General features: G+C 48.3%; 1 pseudogene; it reads right to left on the reverse strand.

Moving 5' to 3' along the window:
• Positions 1-8,085: 8,085 nt before the first annotated feature.
• LOC123358289 overlaps positions 8,086-17,999 on the reverse strand; it is an 83,805-nt pseudogene continuing 73,891 nt past the window's right edge.

Raw genomic sequence — 17,999 nt, forward strand, 5'->3', positions numbered from 1 at the left:
GATCTTGGAGTCATCGTGGATAGTTCTCTGAAGATGTCCACGCAGTGTGCAGAGGCAGTCAAAAAAGCAAACAGGATGTTAGGAATCATTAAAAAGGGGATAGAAAATAAGACTGAGAATATATTATTGCCCTTATATAAATCCATGGTACGCCCACATCTCGAATACTGTGTACAGATGTGGTCTCCTCACCTCAAAAAAGATATTCTAGCACTAGAAAAGGTTCAGAAAAGAGCAACTAAAATGATTAGGGGTTTAGAGAGGGTCCCATATGAGGAAAGATTAAAGAGGCTAGGTCTCTTCAACTTGGAAAAGAGGAGACTAAGGGGGGATATGATAGAGGTCTATAAAATCATGAGTGATGTTGAGAAAGTGGATAAGGAAAAGTTATTTACTTATTCCCATAATACAAGAACTAGGGGTCACCAAATGAAATTAATAGGCAGCAGGTTTAAAACAAATAAAAGGACGTTCTTCTTCACGCAGCGCACGGTCAACATGTGGAACTCCTTACCTGAGGAGGTTGTGAAGGACTATAACAATGTTTAAAAGGGGACTGGATAAATTCATGGTGGCTAAGTCCATAAATGGCTATTAGTCAGGATGGGTAAGAATGGTGTCCCTAGCCTCTGTTCATCAGAGGATGGAGATGGATGACAGGAGAGAGATCACTTGATCATTGCCTGTTAGGTTCACTCCCTCTGGGGCACCTGGCATTAGCCATTGTCGGTAGACAGATACTGGGCTAGATGGACCCTTGGTCTGACCCGGTACGGCCTTTCTTATGTTCTTATGTTAAATCACTGGCTTTAAAATAAGATCCAATCTGGAGCATATGAACTATTGACCCCTGGACTCCATCTCTGAGAGGGGACTTGTTTACCATCAGGACACAGGCTCAAACCAGTCCAAACCGGTTTTTCCCGCCAAAACCAGCCCTCAGCGTTCCATCTCCTCAGCACTTTTCCCGCCACAGAAGTGATATAAGGACGTGTTCAGCGCCTGTGTGGGGCCGTCCCCCGCCCCCCCCAGCGACGGCCCGTCCACGGTCGGGTCTTCCCAGTGCTCCCGAGCTGGAGAGTGACGAACCCCCTGGGTCCCGCCGTGAGACTGAGGAACAGGAGGCCTGTCACCACCATTCCTGCCGTCCTGCATCCCTGGTGTCCAGCCTCCCACAGGGCCTCCCTGCCAGCGACGAAACCCACCCGTCGTCTGGACTCCCCAGTGCTCCTCCTCAACGGCTCTAAACCAGCCGGAGAGTGGAAGGTCCTGGGCCTCGCGCCGGCCCGTGGGACCCGCTGCACCTGCACAGGGGGGAAAGGTTTCTGTGCTGGGACATCGTTTAGTGTTTTCCGGTTTCCAAGGGAGGGTTTCTGGGCCTGAGCGTTAAGCTCCCAAAGCCAGTCGCTGTTTGATTGGATTCATTAAGTTTGCATTTTCCCTTCTTCCCCCAGTTTTCTGTACCTTTACCCTGACTACACTGACCTTTGTTTGTGCCAAACCACCTTGTTGCCTCTTTATTTTATTGACAGCTCACAAGGAGGGAGGCTAAATCCACTGGTGATAGAGACAGGAGGGAGTCGAGTTTGTATCTCCTGAGAAAAGGGGCGTTTTCCTTTCCTATTTCTCCCCTTCCACTTCTAACATTTTCCTTTGAAGCGCTGCCTTATTCCCCTGGAGGTCACAGAGGGGACGTGGCCACCTTCCCCTCTGAGAGTGAGATATTGGCTCGGCTCTTTCTTTACGCTGCTGCTGTTAGTCCATGAAACATCAGGGATGGATGCAAGGCTGAGCTCACGCACCAACCCCCTGAAACATTTCAGTGGCCCAGAGAAATCCTGCCCCCGGCTATTGGCATCATCTGGTGGCCTCTGGGTGACTGGGCAGTGCTAAGATGTAGCCACCTCTGGGGTGGATCCATGGTGGCCATTATTTGCTAGTGACAGGCATGGACATTTCTTACCTAGTTTGTCCCTCCAGGCCTTCCATTCTCCTGTTCAAGAAGCATCCCCCAGGGCTCCCTCTGCCTGTGTGACTGGCCAGCCGGGGGCGGTGATCACTCTCTATCCACTTCTCAGGCACTGTGAGGTAACAGTGTTGCTGGGTGGGGGTGGGGCTGTGTGGGGAGATAGCAGCTGAAGGGGGATTGTGGTGGGGGGAGGCCTCTGGGTGGCTGGGCAGGGGGTACCCTAGTGAGGTTGGTGGGTTCTAGAGATTTGGGGTTTCAGGGGGTGGTTGTGATGTGCCCAGCCCTGAGGCTGTGGGTCCTGGAGGTGGGTATCGCTGGGGGCCTGGTGGCTGCAGAACAACCGGGGTGGGCGTCTCTTGGGGAGGTGGGACAGGGGGTTAGAGGGAGCCTGGTGCTGTGCCAGGGGCTCCGTCTGGGCTTCCCCCGCAGACTCCTGGGATCGCTGCCGTGCCCAGTGCACAGAGTGTGTGGGGGAGAATCCCCGGCGCTAGGCCAGGGGGTGCCCCTGTAAAGCATCAGGGGATCCATGCAGAGCACAATGGATTAGCAGTCCATCACCTTAACAACTCGGCCACCTCCTCTGAGCTGTCAAGAAGTGGACAGGAGGAGAAATCTAAGGCCAGCAGTGATAGGGCCACTAAGGAGTTTCCCAATACTAAGCGTAAGCAGGGTCTGAATGAGCTCCCCCCTCACATCTAGTGAGGAGCTGGGGGAAGACTTCAGGAACAGGCCATGTTTGCATAGACACCCCTACTCTGCCTAGCTATGCAGCATGAGGGGGCCGCTTCCCCAAAATGACCAGTTTGGGATGGTGGTGGGTTACACATCACTTTAGGATTGAGTGCGATGAAATGTTATTCTCCTTCCTGTACGAGTGAAGGGCAGCAGAACATACCTAGGCCGTCCTGATGGAGGGGTGGGTGGGGGAGGAATCGCTTTAATTGGACTGCAGAGAAGTGATTGAGGACGTCACCCTAACCCAGTGGTCCCCAAACATTTCACACTGCGCCCTCGTACCCATGGCTGTGGCCCCTCGGAAGCCACGGTCGAGAACCGGGGCTGGGAGTGGGGCCGGTGCTTGCTGGGGAGAGGGGTGCGGACAGGGGTAAGGGGGTCGAGGCTGGTCTGGGAGCTGGGGCCCAGGCTGAGGGTGGGGTTGGGGAAGAGCTGGGGCAGAGTGGGGCTGAGTGGGGCTCCCTCCCTGCCCTCCATGGGGGCTGGCTCAGGCCCTGAGGTGCCCCCATCAATCTTCCTCTGTGTCCCCCTAGGAGTCACCCCCCACATTTTGGGGACCACTGACCCCTACTCGCTAAGCAGGGGCTAGTGAGGCCAAAGCCCAGGGAAAGGGAGAACAAGTGCGGGGGCCCCAGCACTGGAACCATGGCCCCCCCACTTCTGTGTGTGGCTCCGCCCCCTTCCACACCTTCCACCCACGGCCCCACCCACTGTCACCTCTGTTCCACCCCTTCCCCCACTGGCCCCACCCGGTCACTCCTTTACCCCGGCCCCGCTGTGGCCCCGAGACCAGAGAAGCTCTGTGCCCCTGCTGCAGCCCCCGGGCCGTAGCAGGGAGTGGGAGCTCCTCCAGCCCTGGGGCTGACATGGGGGAGACTTTCCCAGGGGGGCCCAATTTGGCCAGGGCCCCTAGTCATGGGCGCCAGGGCCCCCTTGGCAACACAAGGTTTGGGGAGGCTGAGCCCCCCCCGAGCCTCCATTACGAGCCGCCCAGGCTACCTCTGCTCAGTGGGTGGCCAGTCTCCCTGTGTCTCTGCTGTTCGTGCTGGGGAGCCCGGCCGGCCTTAGGGGTGAGGTCCCTGGCAGCCGCCCAGGGCTCCAGGGGGTCAAAGGGCACCGTGTGGCCGTGCAAAGCTGCTCACTGCTCTCCCCTGCCCCAGTGCTCCTCCGTGGCCCCACAGAGGGTGGGGGGAGCGAGGAGCAGCACTATGTGCCCCATGCGTCCTGGTCACTTTCCCCACCTGGGCTGGGCTGTGAGGGGAGCATCAGAAGCTGCTGCTCTCTGCCCTCCCCTTACGCAGCCCGGCTGAGGAAAGTGACCTGGATGCAGGGAGCTCGGATGATGTCCCTTCTCGCCCCCCCCTGCCCCTGCTAGGCAAGGCTGCTGTGTGGTGTCTCCATGGCTGCACTTTCAGCGATGCAGGTTTCTCTCTCCCATTGTTCCAGGGGCATCCTACTAGATAAAATTGAGCAAGAAATGCTTCCCAGTGGTTTTTAGGACTGGAATTGCTATTTTCAACAGCCATTGCCATTTTTTTTTCTAGTTTTGTTTGTTTGAAAGGAAGACAGTGATATTGCACTGGCAAATTCCCCATAGAAACAAAGAATAATAAAGGCACCTCAACTTTTCCTCATTTATGGAGGACAATCTTATAATATGCATCCAGATCTCCTCCAGTCACACAAGCTGAAAATTGTTTCACTTTACTGCAGTTCTGTAACCATGCGGGAACCAATCCTGTCTGTGTTCTGTGCACATCCAAAATTCCTGCTGAATGACCCGCCTTGGGAGCAAGTTACCAGTGACCCAGGGCTGGGACAGAAGGAGGGTGCAGGTGTGGGGGGGAGCCCAGGGCTGGGGCAGCAGAGGGTGTGTGTGGGGAAGGGGCAGCCCAGGGCTGGGGCGGCAGGTGGGGGGGACGCCCAAAGCTGGGGCGGCAGGGGGGTGCGGGTAGGGGGGGCAGAGCCCAGGGCTCGGGCAGCAGGGGAGTGCGGGTAGGGGGGAGGCCCAGAGCTAGGGTGGCAGGGGGTGCGGGTGTGGGGGGCAGAGCCCAGGGCTCAGGCAGCAAGGGTTGTGGGGGGGAGCCCAGGGCTGGGGTGGGGGCAGCCACATTTTTTTTCCTTGGGGTGGCAAAAAACCTAGAGCCGGCCCTGCCTCCACCCACCGTGAAGTAGGTAGGAGCGGATCATTATTATCCCTACTTGAAAGAGGGAGAAGCTAAGGCTGAGAAAGGAGAATTGACTTGTCTTAGGTCACACATCCAGTCAGTGGCAGAGTTGGGAATAGGACCCAAGAGCCCTGATTTTCAATATACCTGCCCTGGAAATTTCCACTACATGCATCCGATGAAGTGGGTATTCACCCACAAAAGCTCATGCTCCAAAACATCTGCTAGTCTATAAGGTGCCACAGGACTCTTTGCTGCTTTTACAAACTAACCATCAGATCTTGAATTTCAGACATTGAATGACCTGAATAAAGAGCTCTGTGATGAGCTCCAGATCAACAACAGTGCACAGTAATTATTCAGCAAGTATTTGAGGAGAACTGCAATGTCAGAGAGAATCATGAACTGCTCAGAGACCATTAATGCAGAGAAGCAGCAAAATTCATCAAACATAGAACTGGTTCTGACTTATTTCCTTGGTCTTAAAAGAGAACAAGGACCTGAGTCTCCTCCCTGTCAATAACCCCCTGCTCAGCCAATCAGGGTAGAGACTGAGGACTGTGGACCTCCCACAGTGGGAGCTGCAGAGCACTCCCCCGCAACACACACACCCACCACCTTGGACCAATAGTCTGAGGTCCTGCCAAAGGCCTTTGTGATGTCACTGCCACACCCCTCCCTTGCTGTGCCAATGTCCTGCCCCTGGCCAGGCACTTTGCAGGTTTGAGCTACTCCCTGGGGATCACCCCACTCAAGGAGCGTTCGTTCTAGGCAGCAAGCGGGCTAGACAGGGAAACATCAGACGCTGCTCCCAATGGTACACTCAGTTTGCCAGAAATTACTCAACTTTACGGCCAGAAGAAACCATTAGACCATCTAATCTGACCCCCTGCGTATCACAGGCCTCCTGTAGGACACAATAGCAGGTGAGGGAGGGGGTCTGAGGAGGCGAGTGGCGCGCAGTGGCAAGGGGGTGGGTGAGCCGGGCGAGTGGGCGGGCAGTGGCAAAGGGGTGGGTGAGCCGGCAGCATGAAGGGGGTGGGGATGAGGAGGCGAGTGGGAGGGGCTGGCGAGCCGGGGGGGGGGTGAGGAGACGAGCTATGAGTCGGTGGCTGACCTGTTCTGCTGATCTGGTCTGGCTCCCAGCCCCTCTCCAAGGGTTGCAGCTGTCTGGAGGTGCTGCCTTCCTCAGTCCCACCTCAGTCACTCCACAGAGCAACTGATTACAAAGTGGGGGGAAGATCTTATTCTACTTCTAGCAAAAAGACATTTTCCTTTTACCTTAATTATACTACCTTAGAGGCCCGCTATAACATATTACCAAGGTTCAATGCCACCGTTTTGGCAGGACGGTGCTAGGGAAGGAGGGTTTGTTTCCATGGGGCGGGTGGCCCTTGGGGGGGATTTTTTCGGGGAGGGGCTCGGCAGCGCTGGGGGGTGGTGTTCAGTAAGGCCGGGGGGGTTTCATCCCTCAGCTGTTTTCTTTGGAGTAATATTGCCCTCGCCGCTTTACGAGTTGTGCAGGCCTAGACTAAATCAGAGACTCTGGACTCAGCATTCAAGTATCCTGCAGTCTGAACTTTGCATCTGATACATTCCCTCATTGGCTGCCATTGTTTGGCCAGCAGGGAAGTGCTTCTTGTCCAACAAGGCAGCCAGATTGGGACCCATAGGCACAGAATGGCTCTGAAGGAATCAGCTGTTTCTCTCTGTGCTTTGGATCCAAATGGTAAAAGACAGTTGTGCCCAATTTAATCATGGCGTCCTTTAGGAGTGTGACCAATGCCACTTAACTAGGGAGCAAGTTCTAAAAATAGTTTACCTGGGCCACAGGTCACCATAGCTTCCATCTCAGGGGTGAAAATCAACCACTAGTACCTGCAATTTCTACCTGAGCTCTTGTCAAATCTTTGACTTTCCTTGGATTAATTTGACACTTCTCTGGCGTAGAATTCTTCACCAACCGCACAACAGATCAGTAGCGACAGTGAGGTACAACTCCCCCAACTATGCCCTTTTATTTCTTTAATCTGGTGGCACAGATTTAAATTAGGGACTAAATTCAGGTGCGGCTTGGAATCCCTGTAAGACACCAAATGTCAGGTCTCTATTAAAAATAGGTATCTTTCTGCAGCTACAGCACATTCAACACGGATTTCATTTTCTACACATTTGCAGCATCTCCCAGGGGTGAGCTGAAGAGGAAAGTCACTTCCATTTTTCCCATCTCTACCTAGCTAGGGATTGTATTTCCCAAATAATAGGCAACATGCAGCTAATGAGGAAGGAGATCTCTTCAGGAGCCGTTTCCTGCAGGGCCTGGGCCACAACGGCGTTGGGAGCCCAATGCATGGGCACTTTGTTTAGTTACAAGTTATTTACGAGGGAATCCTCTTCCCAGCCCTTTAGAAAAAATACTGACCTAACCAACTGCACAACAGGGGGGGATTGGGATAGTGATGGGGAATAAGGGAATCCCTCTGATTTACCCCATCTTCTTCTGTTGTTCCAGAGGGTGAAATGACATTTTCCCCTATCCCTGCCCTGTTCCTGCTCTTTGTTATAGTTCAATATATTTTAAGTGAGAAAAATGGTAGTAAAAATATCTGCTCTGCAGCACAACCTGAACCAACATCAGAGCAACTGGGAGTGAAACAACTTCTTCCCCAAGAGTGAACTCGATGACTAACAATGCCTTTGAAATGGGGGAACAGTATAACCGTGATGCTCAGGGTTTGTTTAGACTAGGGAAAGTGATGGAGTTTAGGTCAGGTCAAGGGGGAAGCTAATGGCAACCCCTGCACCTGGGCTGCATCTGCACAACAACTATAATTGTCTTGTTACACCAAGATCACTAACTTGAGCAGCCAACACCATATACAGTCCTAGTGGATGTCAGGCACAGGTAGCTTTAGCCTCAGTGTAGCTTGTTGGGATCAAACCTCTCTCCCACCTGGAGCTGACGAACATTCTTGGCAGGAGGGAAACACACTCATTTGACTCAAAGGAAAGGAGTTGATAGAAAAGATCACAGGACTGACCCCAAAGAAGGATGAGCTGCAAAAGGCAGAAGCAGGCAACTGATGTGGTGGAGCTGAGACACCACGGTGAAGATGGTACAAAAATCACTGTGTGGGAATTAGCAAATGTGATTTAAAAAACAAAAACAAAAAACTTTCTCCAGCCCTAGTCAAGGGATTTAAAACAGTTCTCTCTCACGTGGATTTTCTGATGTGTAATAACGTGTGAGCTCTGTTTGAAGCTTTTCCCACACTCAGGGCACGTGTAGGGCTTCTCCCCTGTGTGGTTTCTCTGATGTACGATAAGGTGAGAGCTCCGCCCGAAGCTTTTCCCGCACTCAGAGCACGTGTAGGGCGTCTCCCCAGTGTGGATTCTCTGATGTCTGATAAGGATAGAGCTCTCCCTGAAGCTTTTCCTGCACTCAGAGCATGTGTAGGGCGTCTCCCCTGTGTGGATTCTCTCATGTCTGATAAGGTGAGAGCTCCGATTGAAGCTTTTCCCGCACTCAGAACACGTGTAGGGCGTCTCCCCAGTGTGGCTTCTCTGATGTGCGATAAGGTTTGAGCGTCGATTGAAGCTTTTCCCGCACTCAGAGCACGTGTAGGGCGTCTCCCCTGTGTGGATTCTCTGATGTGTAATAAGGTTTGAGCATCGATTGAAGCTTTTCCCGCACTCAGAGCACGTGTAGGGCGTCTCCCCTGTGTGGATTCTCTCATGTCTGATAAGGTGAGCGCTCTCCCCGAAGCTTTTCCCGCACTCAGAGCACGTGTAGGACGTCTCCCCTGTGTGGATTCTCTGATGTGTAATAAGGTTTGAGCGTCGATTGAAGCTTTTCCCGCACTCAGAGCACGTGTAGGGCGTCTCCCCTGTGTGGATTCTCTCATGTCTGATAAGGTGAGCGCTCTCCCCGAAGCTTTTCCCGCACTCAGAGCACGTGTAGGGCATCTCCCCTGTGTGGATTCTCTCATGTCTGATAAGGTGAGAGCTCCGCCCGAAGGTTTTCCCGCACTCAGAGCACGGGTAGGGCGTCTCCCCAGTGTGGCTTCTCTGATGTGCGATAAGGTGAGAGCTCTGCCCGAAGCTTTTCCCGCACTCAGAGCACGTGTATGGCGTCTCCCCAGTGTGGATTCTCTGATGTGTGATAAGGTGTGAGCGCTGATTGAAGCTTTTCCCGCACTCATGGCACATGTAGCGTCTCTCTTCCAAGTTGATTCTGTTGTGTGGAATAAGGGCTGAGTGGCTACTGTAGTTTTCCTCTGGCCTCTGCTGAGTCTCACAGGCTTTTGTGTTTTCTAGGAGTGCACAACTCCTGGAAACATTCCCTTTGGATCTTCCTGATAACATCCAATGTGGATCTACTTGCACAGTGTCTTCCTGCTGGGGTTTCTCCTCCTCATTCTCACTCACCAGCCCATCGCCGGATGGGAGAGAGAATCCAGACATAGGTCACTCCCTGTGCCTGAGAAAAAGGAAATGTCAGAGAGAGGAATGGAAACCAAAATATATCTGGGAGAGATCAAACCTATCAGGTGCTGATTTTCCCCAAACCCTTCCACAGAGAAGAGAGGAAGGGATCAGTTCTGGGTCCTCATTGCACCATAACTCTCAGGGAAAGTGAGATCAGGGAGGGACCTGCTGCCAGTTGTCAGTCAGAATAGGAGGGAAGCCATGAGTGACATCTGCCATAATGATTCCACATCTGCAGGGAACAATCCTGAACTTGAAGAGCTCACAGGGTCTTTGTAGGGCATCCCAAATGTTTCCTGCATTCCTAAGCAGTTGTTGAGTTGTTGAACCAATTCCTCACCTGCAAAGGAAGCTCTCGGGACCACTTCTTTCTCAGAGCCCTGGAGGTCCGGGACCCACGGCTCTTCCCCTCGTTCCAGCTGCGAGATCACATCAGGTTTGGAAACTGGAAACCCTACTGCAGGCAAAGAAAACAAGGGAGGTCAGTGGAATTTGTGGGATACTTGTCACAAAGAATATTCCATAGTTTTAACCCCATCTCATTTTTAGACAGTAACATCTGTAGCTCTCAGGATTCATCTGCTTGCCTGCATCAATATCTCTTTTCTTATAAGTACAGTATTGTGATAGGTTTATTAATTCATATTAAAAAAATATTTGGCTGTAATGCAAGAAACCTACAGGCCAAAAACCTGCATTTTAAGCTAAAGCAAAGTTAGCATAGCTACATCCTGTGCCCTTTTACTCAGAAAAGGAACTGTTTTTCCTATACCCAAACAAAGTGCCTACGCTTAGGTCTAAGACCCTTTACCTAGACCAACAGACAATGAAGAATAGCAAAGGGGATTTTTCAAAGTTGCACTCACAGACTGAACAAGTACCCCACAAGTGCGCAGATACCTGTCATCCATACGCACATACATACTAGCCTATGGAGTAAGCGTACCCTAACATTTCTATGGGGGAAGACTGAAATTTGGGCATAAGAGGAAGAATTTCCGGCATTTATTTCTATAAAAAGAGGTAACCTACCTCACTATGGTATCCCCACCCCCACCTCGACCTCCTCCTTCTTCTCTACACTTCACCATCTTCAACTACGTATTCATGCTATCCATCTACGACAGCTATTAACCAGTAATACGCTGCACTTATTTTCTTTTCAAACCTTAAGTTCAAAAGGGACTCGGCTAAGCTTGGTCTCTCTAAACTTTATTTTAATTTGTGTATCAGATTATTTAGTTGACCTAAAAAGTAAATTCCAAAGTAGATTTGACAGCTCTTTGCATTAGTTTCCCTTGCAAGAGCTGGGAAACCAGAACCGCCAGAGGCGAGGCCAACAGCAGTTTATCAAAACAGGGTGTGAATATTAACCGAAGTTTGCAGCACATAATATTGTATCATCATATGTATCTCCTGAACAACAGTAATACAATTGTAACTCTGTAATTCTACCTGTTTTACAATTTACTTACTATTTCATTGAGTTTAATAAAGTCTTTATGACTATATCTGTCTCCCTGTGAGCTTCCTGTCATACCCCCGAAGGTTCCTTTATCAATTCTGTGGAACCCGATTCGAAACACGAACTTTTATCTTTATCTTTTATCTTCTGATTAAACAAATTGGCAAGCCTAAACCCATATTAATTAATATAAATGATTAAGTATTATTAATTAATTAAAATAATTACAATACAAATTAAATTAAGTTGATATATCAAATCAACATTATTAACACACCCCAAATAAGGCTACGCATCCCAAGGCCATCTTCCTTGGCTCAAAGTGGCAGGAGAGTTACTATTATAACAAATCATATTCATTACCTTAGTGCCTAAGGACCAACTAACAGTGGGTCCCCATTGTGCTAGGCAAAGTGCAAACAGAGAATAGTAGATGGCCCATGCCCTGAAGAATTTACAATCTAAATCAGGGGTAGGCAACCTGCGGCACACAAGCTGATTTTCAGTGGCACTCACACTGCCTGGGTCCTGGCCCCTGGTCGGGGGGGCTCTGCATTTTAAATTAAGCTTCTTAAACATTTTAAAAACCTTATTTACTTTACATACAACAATAGTTTAGTTCTATATTATAGACTTATAGAAAGAGACCTTCTAAAAACATTAATATGTGTTACTGGCACACGGAACCTTAAATTAGAGTGAATAAATGAAGACTCAGCACAGCACTGCTGAAAGGTTGCCGACCCCGATCTAAATAGACAGGACAGACACAGAATGGGGGAAGGGGTAGAACTCACTGTTAGAATAGAGATATTCAGGCCTGCCTGTAAAGCCTAGACTTTAAGAACGTAGGTGTATTTTTATCACTTTGTCTTTATACCCCTGTAACTAGCTAATTATCAAAATCTCAGTCTGCCTGTGTAAGGGCCTTCTCTCACTAGGATAGGCTGAGGCCTTGTTCTTAGGCTAAGGCCTTTGGCTAAGCAGCAGGGGCAGCCATAAGCTGGGAAGCGAAGGGTCACATCCTCACATCCCAAACCAGTCACACTGAAATAAGGTGCTATTGGGCTGTTAGGAAGATGATCCTGTCCTGATAGTGCCCATCGCCACCAGATAAAGATACAGATCTTAAGATGGATAAAGAAAACTTAGTTTGATAGCAGCCTGTCTGGAAAGAAATCACTTATCAATGGTTGTGAAACCCTCATTTCTGTACTGTTTTATCTTTATGGCCACCACTTTAACCTTGTTAATCAGTCTGGTTCTCTAATTGTTTCTGTCTGCTGCATAATTATTTTTTCTAGGTGTAAGTTCATTAGGGCAGTGGAATATGCTTGCTTGGAAATAAACCCAATAAACATCGCATTATCTGTGCTTCAGACTTCTGGTCATTTGCTGCTTGCTGTCTGCGTGACAAGAACCAGGGAAGTGGGAGGGTGAAGGGAAAACCCTCTAACAAATGGACATGACCTGATAACCAAGAGGTAAGCCTTTAAGGAAGGTTTTAATACACTTTGGAACAGATCAGGGATTCCCCTGAGGACTGAGAGGGAGCGATGGTAAACACGCATTTAGATACTTTTTTTGTTTTATATATTTTTCCCATAAGGCTGAACCTCTGGCACGGTCATGGATCCATAGGATCTGTGCAATGCCCTGGCTTTTAAACAGTCCTTGGGAGGTGCCCCTTGAGTGCACTAGACCCCCAAGGGCTCCCACTCTTCCACAAGGACAGGCCACTTAGCTTCAGCACCTGACAACGAGCCACTTCCTCGGTGCCCTTCCTCCACACTCCTCTCCACTTCTTCCCATTACTCTCAGCCAGCACCACCTGCCGGCACCTTGGGAGCTTCTTGTGTTCCCTCCTCATCTCTCACAACCTCATCCCTCCCTGCTGCTTCTTAGCTCTAACCCTGCACACACCCTCCCCATGTCCTGACACCCCAGAATTATCTACTCCCCTCTTCTCCTCCCTTCCCACAGCTCTGTCCTCCCTTCATCCGTGGGGTCCTGAATGGCAACATTATACGCTCTCCTATCAAAATAGGAGCTCATCTGACTGTCACACAAGCCATGCATGAGTCATACACCTATTTACTCAATTTAGAATTCTATAGGAGGTATATTTTCCTCTTAAAATGAGGAATAGGCATGAAAGCTACAGTTATTAATGTATCCAATAAGGATACATTAAATGCAATTTTAAAATGACTGACGGCACCAAAAAGGCAAATGATACTAGTGGGTGGGAGATAAGGCAAAAAAAGGGGGAGCAAGGAAACTTGTATGACAAATAAAGGTATAAAGTTATTACTACTCAGGTTCTTCAGAGACCCCACAGCTTCTAATAAGCCAGGGGACAGGACTCCTTACCCAGCGAGGTCACATTCTCATAGTTCTCCTGCATGACACCCCTGTAGAGGGCTCTCTGAGTGGGGTCCAGCAGAGCCCCCTCTTCCCTGGTGAAATACACAGCCACCTCCTCAAAGGTCACCGGCCCCTGAAAGAGCAAGAGTCCAACACTCAGTACCTGCTGCCCCACTCACAGCCCCACTATTCACGGAACAGCAGCACCAGGGAAATGGAAGCTCCGGGAGTCACATGTTAACAGAGTCCCACCCCACCTTGCTTAGAGCAGCCAGGAGGCATCAGAGGGTGGAAAGAGAGAACCTCTGTGTCTCCCAGCTGACAGACGGAGGCAGGATCTTCACATTTATCACATACCTACTAGCCAGAGCTTAATATAGGAGATGGGGCTGGCTCTGGACCCTGCTGGTGGCTCCCTGGTAGGAATCCCACCACTCTCCAAATAAAATATATGGAAGAAAGGGGAAGTCAATAGTAAAGAATAGAAGGTCAGAATTGTAGAAAGTTGGCAAGGGAAGCTATCAGAAATCAATGACCAATTAATGAAAATAAGAAGGAAGTTTTTAAAAAGTATATTAAGTACAAAATTAATCCTAACAATGGAAGTGGCAAATTACTAGATGGAAATGGCAGAATTATCAAAAATAATGTAGAAGAGGTAAAAGTGTTCAATAAATATTTCTCTCCTGGATTTGGAGAAAAACGGATGATGTAAGTCATATAAGACGTTGACGACGACAGTCTTTCCATTCCAACAATAACTCACGAGGATGTTGAACAGCAGCTATTACAGTTAGACATGTTTAAATAAGCAGGTCCAGATAACTTGTATCCCAATAGTTTTGAAAGCCCTGGTGGAGGAGTGTGGTGGACTTTTAATGGTGATTATAATTAGGACTTGGAACACTGGGGAAATTCCAGAAGACTGGACTAAAGCTAATGCCGTGCCAATATTTTAAAAGTGTAAAAGAGATGACCCAGCTAATTATGAGAGTGTTAGTCTGATACTGGGCAAGATAATGGAGCAGCGAATATGGATTTAATTAATAAAGAATGAAAGGAGGGTAATATAATTAGTACCAATTAACAAAGGTTCAGAGACAACAGATCCAATCAAACTAACTGGATATCCTTATTGCATGAGATCAAAAGTTTGGTTGCAACTAATAGTATTGATGAAATACACCTAAACTTCTGTAAGGCATATGACTTGGTTCAGCACAACATTTTGACTAGAAAACTAGAATGATACAAAATAAACACAACATACATTAAATAGATTAAAAACTATGATTGTAAATGGGGAACCATGCTTGAGTAGATTTCTTTCTAGGGGGTTCCCACAAGGATTGGTTCTTGGCCCTGTGTTATTTAACATTCTTATCAATGACCTGGAAGAGAATATAAAATCATCACGGATAAAGTTCGCAGTTGCCACAAAGATCGGGGTTGGTGGTAACTAATGAAGTGTCAGTTGGTTCAGGCTTCAGCACTGGGAGTCTGGGTAGTTTTCACAGCCATGGCTAGAGGGTTATTTCCTGTTCCACAAAGAGGGGAAGTTCCATTCCCAAACACCTGTGCCTTGAAATTAGGCCCTGACACTACACCCCACATGCAGCCTAGTGGTATGATTATCAAATGATTAGGACATAATTATGAGGCATTTTGTGCAAGATGCGTCATGTTCAGTGTCATTGGAAAAGTTATGATTTGCTGAATATGATTGTCCTATTTAGAATCATAGAATCATAGAATTCAAGATCAGAAGGGACCATTATGATCATCTAGTCTGACCTCCTGCAAGATGCAGGCCACATAAGCCGCTCCACCCACTCCTTTAGCAAGCGACCCCTGCCCCATGCTTCGGAGGAAGGCGAAAAACCTCCAGGGCCACTGCCAATCTTCCCTGGAGGAAAATTCCTTCCCGACCCAAATATGGCGGTCAGCTGAACCCCGAGCATGCGGGCAAGACTCTCCAGCTATACCCTCTTGAAAAATGTTATATCATATCATTGACCCATTGTACTATTTACTTCAGTGTGGCCCTTAATTGACCTATTGACTAAGCCCGTTATCCTATCATACCATCTCCTCCATAAACTTATCTAGCTTAATCTTAAAGTCATGGAGGTCCTTCGCCCCCACTGTTTCCCTCGGTAGGCTGTTCCAGTATTGCACTCCCCTGATGGTTAGAAACCTTCGTCTAATTTCAAGCCTGAATTTCCTGACTGACAATTTATATCCGTTTGTCCTCGTGTCCACATTAGCACTGAGCTGAAATAATTCCTCTCCTTCCCTGGTATTTATCCCTCTGATATATTTAAAGAGTGCAATCATATCTCCTCTTATCCTTCTTTTGGTTAAGGAAAACAAACCGAGCTCCTCAAGTCTCCTTTCATACGACAGGCCTTCCATTCCTCGGATCATTCTAGTGGCCCTTCTTTGTACCCGTTCCAGTTTGAATTCATCCTTCTTAAACATGGGAGACCAAAACTGCACACAATACTCCAAATGAGGTCTCACCAACGCCTTATATAACGGGACTAGCACCTCCTTATCCCTACTAGAAATACCTCGCCTAATGCATCCCAAGACCGCATTAGCTTTTTTAACGGCCACATCACATTGCCTACTCATAGTCATCCTACGATCAACCAGGACTCCTAGGTCCTTCTCCTCCTCCGTTACTTCCAACTGGTGCGTCCCCAGCTTATAACTAAAATTCATGTTAGTCATCCCTAAATGCATAACCTTACACTTTTCACTATTGAATTTCATCCTGTTTCTAATACTCCAGTTTACAAGGTCATCCAAATCTCCCTGGAGGATATCCCGATCCTTTTCCGAATTGGCAATACCTCCCAACTTGGTGTCATCCGCAAACTTTATTAGCCCACTCCTACTCTTGGTTCCCAGGTCAGCAATAAATAGATTGAATAAAATCGGACCCAAAACCGAACCTTGAGGAACTCCACTGGTAACCCCCCTCCACCCTGACAGTTCCCCCTTCAATACGACCCTCTGCAGTCTCCCCTTTAACCAGCTCCTTATCCACCTCTGGATTTTCATTTCGATCCCCATCTTTTCCAATTTAACCAGTAATTCCTCATGCGGTACCGTATCAAACGCCTTACTGAAATCCAGATATATTAGATCTACCGCATTTCCCTTGTCTAAAAAATCTGTCACTTTCTCAAAGAAGGAGATCAGGTTGGTTTGGCACGATCTACCTTTCGTAAATCCATGCTGTAATCTATCCCAGTTGCCATCGGACTCATGCTCCGGAACCACTCTCTCTTTTAAGATTTTCTCCATGACTTTGCATACTACAGATGTCAAACTAACAGGCCTGTAGTTACCCGGGTCACTTTTTTTCCCCTTCTTGAATATAGGAACTACATTCGCTAATCTCCAGTCAAACGGTACAATCCCCGAATTTAGAGATTTATTAAAAATTATCGCTAACGGGCTAGCAATATCACTCGCCAATTCCCTTAATATTCTAGGATGAAGATTATCCGGGCCCCCCGATTTACTTCCGTTAAGCTGTTCAAGTTTGGCTTTTACCTCAGATACCGTAATGTCTACCCCCATATTTTCATTCCCATCGGTCCCTCTATCACTATTCCTTAGCCCTTCATTAGCCTCATTAAAGACCGAGGCAAAATATTCGTTCAGATATTGTGCCATTCCAAGATTATCCCTAATCTCCACTCCGTTTAAAGTTTTAAGCGGTCCCACTTCTTCTTTCTTGGTTTTCTTCCTATTTATATGGCTAAAAAACCGTTTGCTATTGGTTTTAATCCCCTTCGCTAGGTCCATCTCCACCCGTCGCTTTGCCTTTCTTACTGCTTCCCTACACCCTCTGACCTCAATAAGGTAGGTTTCTTTGCTGATCCCTCCCATTTTCCACTCCTGGTACGCTTTCTGTTTTTTCTTAATGACCCCTCTAAGACGCTTGCTCATCCAGCTCGGTCTAAAACTGCTACCTATGAGCCATTTTCCCCTTCTCGGGATACATGCCTCTGACAACTCCTGCAACTTCAACCTGAAGTAACTCCAGGCGTCATCTGCCTTTAGATCCCTAAGTATGTTAGTCCAGTCCACTTCCCTAACTAGTCGCCTTAATTTAGTAAAGTTAGCCCTTTTGAAATCATAAATCCTAGTCTCAGATGCACTATTGATTATCCTCCCATTTATTTTGAAACGAATTAGCTCATGATCACTCGAGCCAAGGTTGTCCCCTACAACAATTTCCTCAACAAGGTCCTCGTTACTCACCAAAATCAAATCTAAAATGGCATCCCCCCTCGTCGGTTCAGCAACCACTTGATGAAGGAATTCATTAGCTATCACGTCTAGGAAAAGCTGAGCCCTATTATTATTACTAGCATTTGTTTCCCAATCTATATCCGGGAAGTTAAAGTCCCCCATGATCAAGCAGTTCCTATTAGTATTTACTTCCTTAAAAACATTAAAGAGCTCTCTATCTGTCTCCAAGCTAGATCCCGGCGGTCTATAGCACACCCCAAGCACTATCCCGGGTGAGGCTCTGGTAGTTTTCTTCCCCAATGTGACCATTGCCCAGACAGACTCCGTATTATCCATTGCATTGCTAGTTATTTCATTACATTTCACCTCATTATTGATATACAATGCTACTCCCCCACCTTTACCTTTGCATCGGTCCTTCCTAAATAGCACATACCCTTCCATACCTGTACTCCAGTCATGGCTACCGTTCCACCATGTTTCGGTTATTCCTACGATATCCGGTTTCAATTCTCGGACCAGGAGCTCCAGTTCC

This window comes from Mauremys mutica, unplaced genomic scaffold, assembly GCF_020497125.1.
Source record: "Mauremys mutica isolate MM-2020 ecotype Southern unplaced genomic scaffold, ASM2049712v1 Super-Scaffold_100036, whole genome shotgun sequence".
Lineage (NCBI taxonomy): Eukaryota > Metazoa > Chordata > Testudines > Geoemydidae > Mauremys > Mauremys mutica.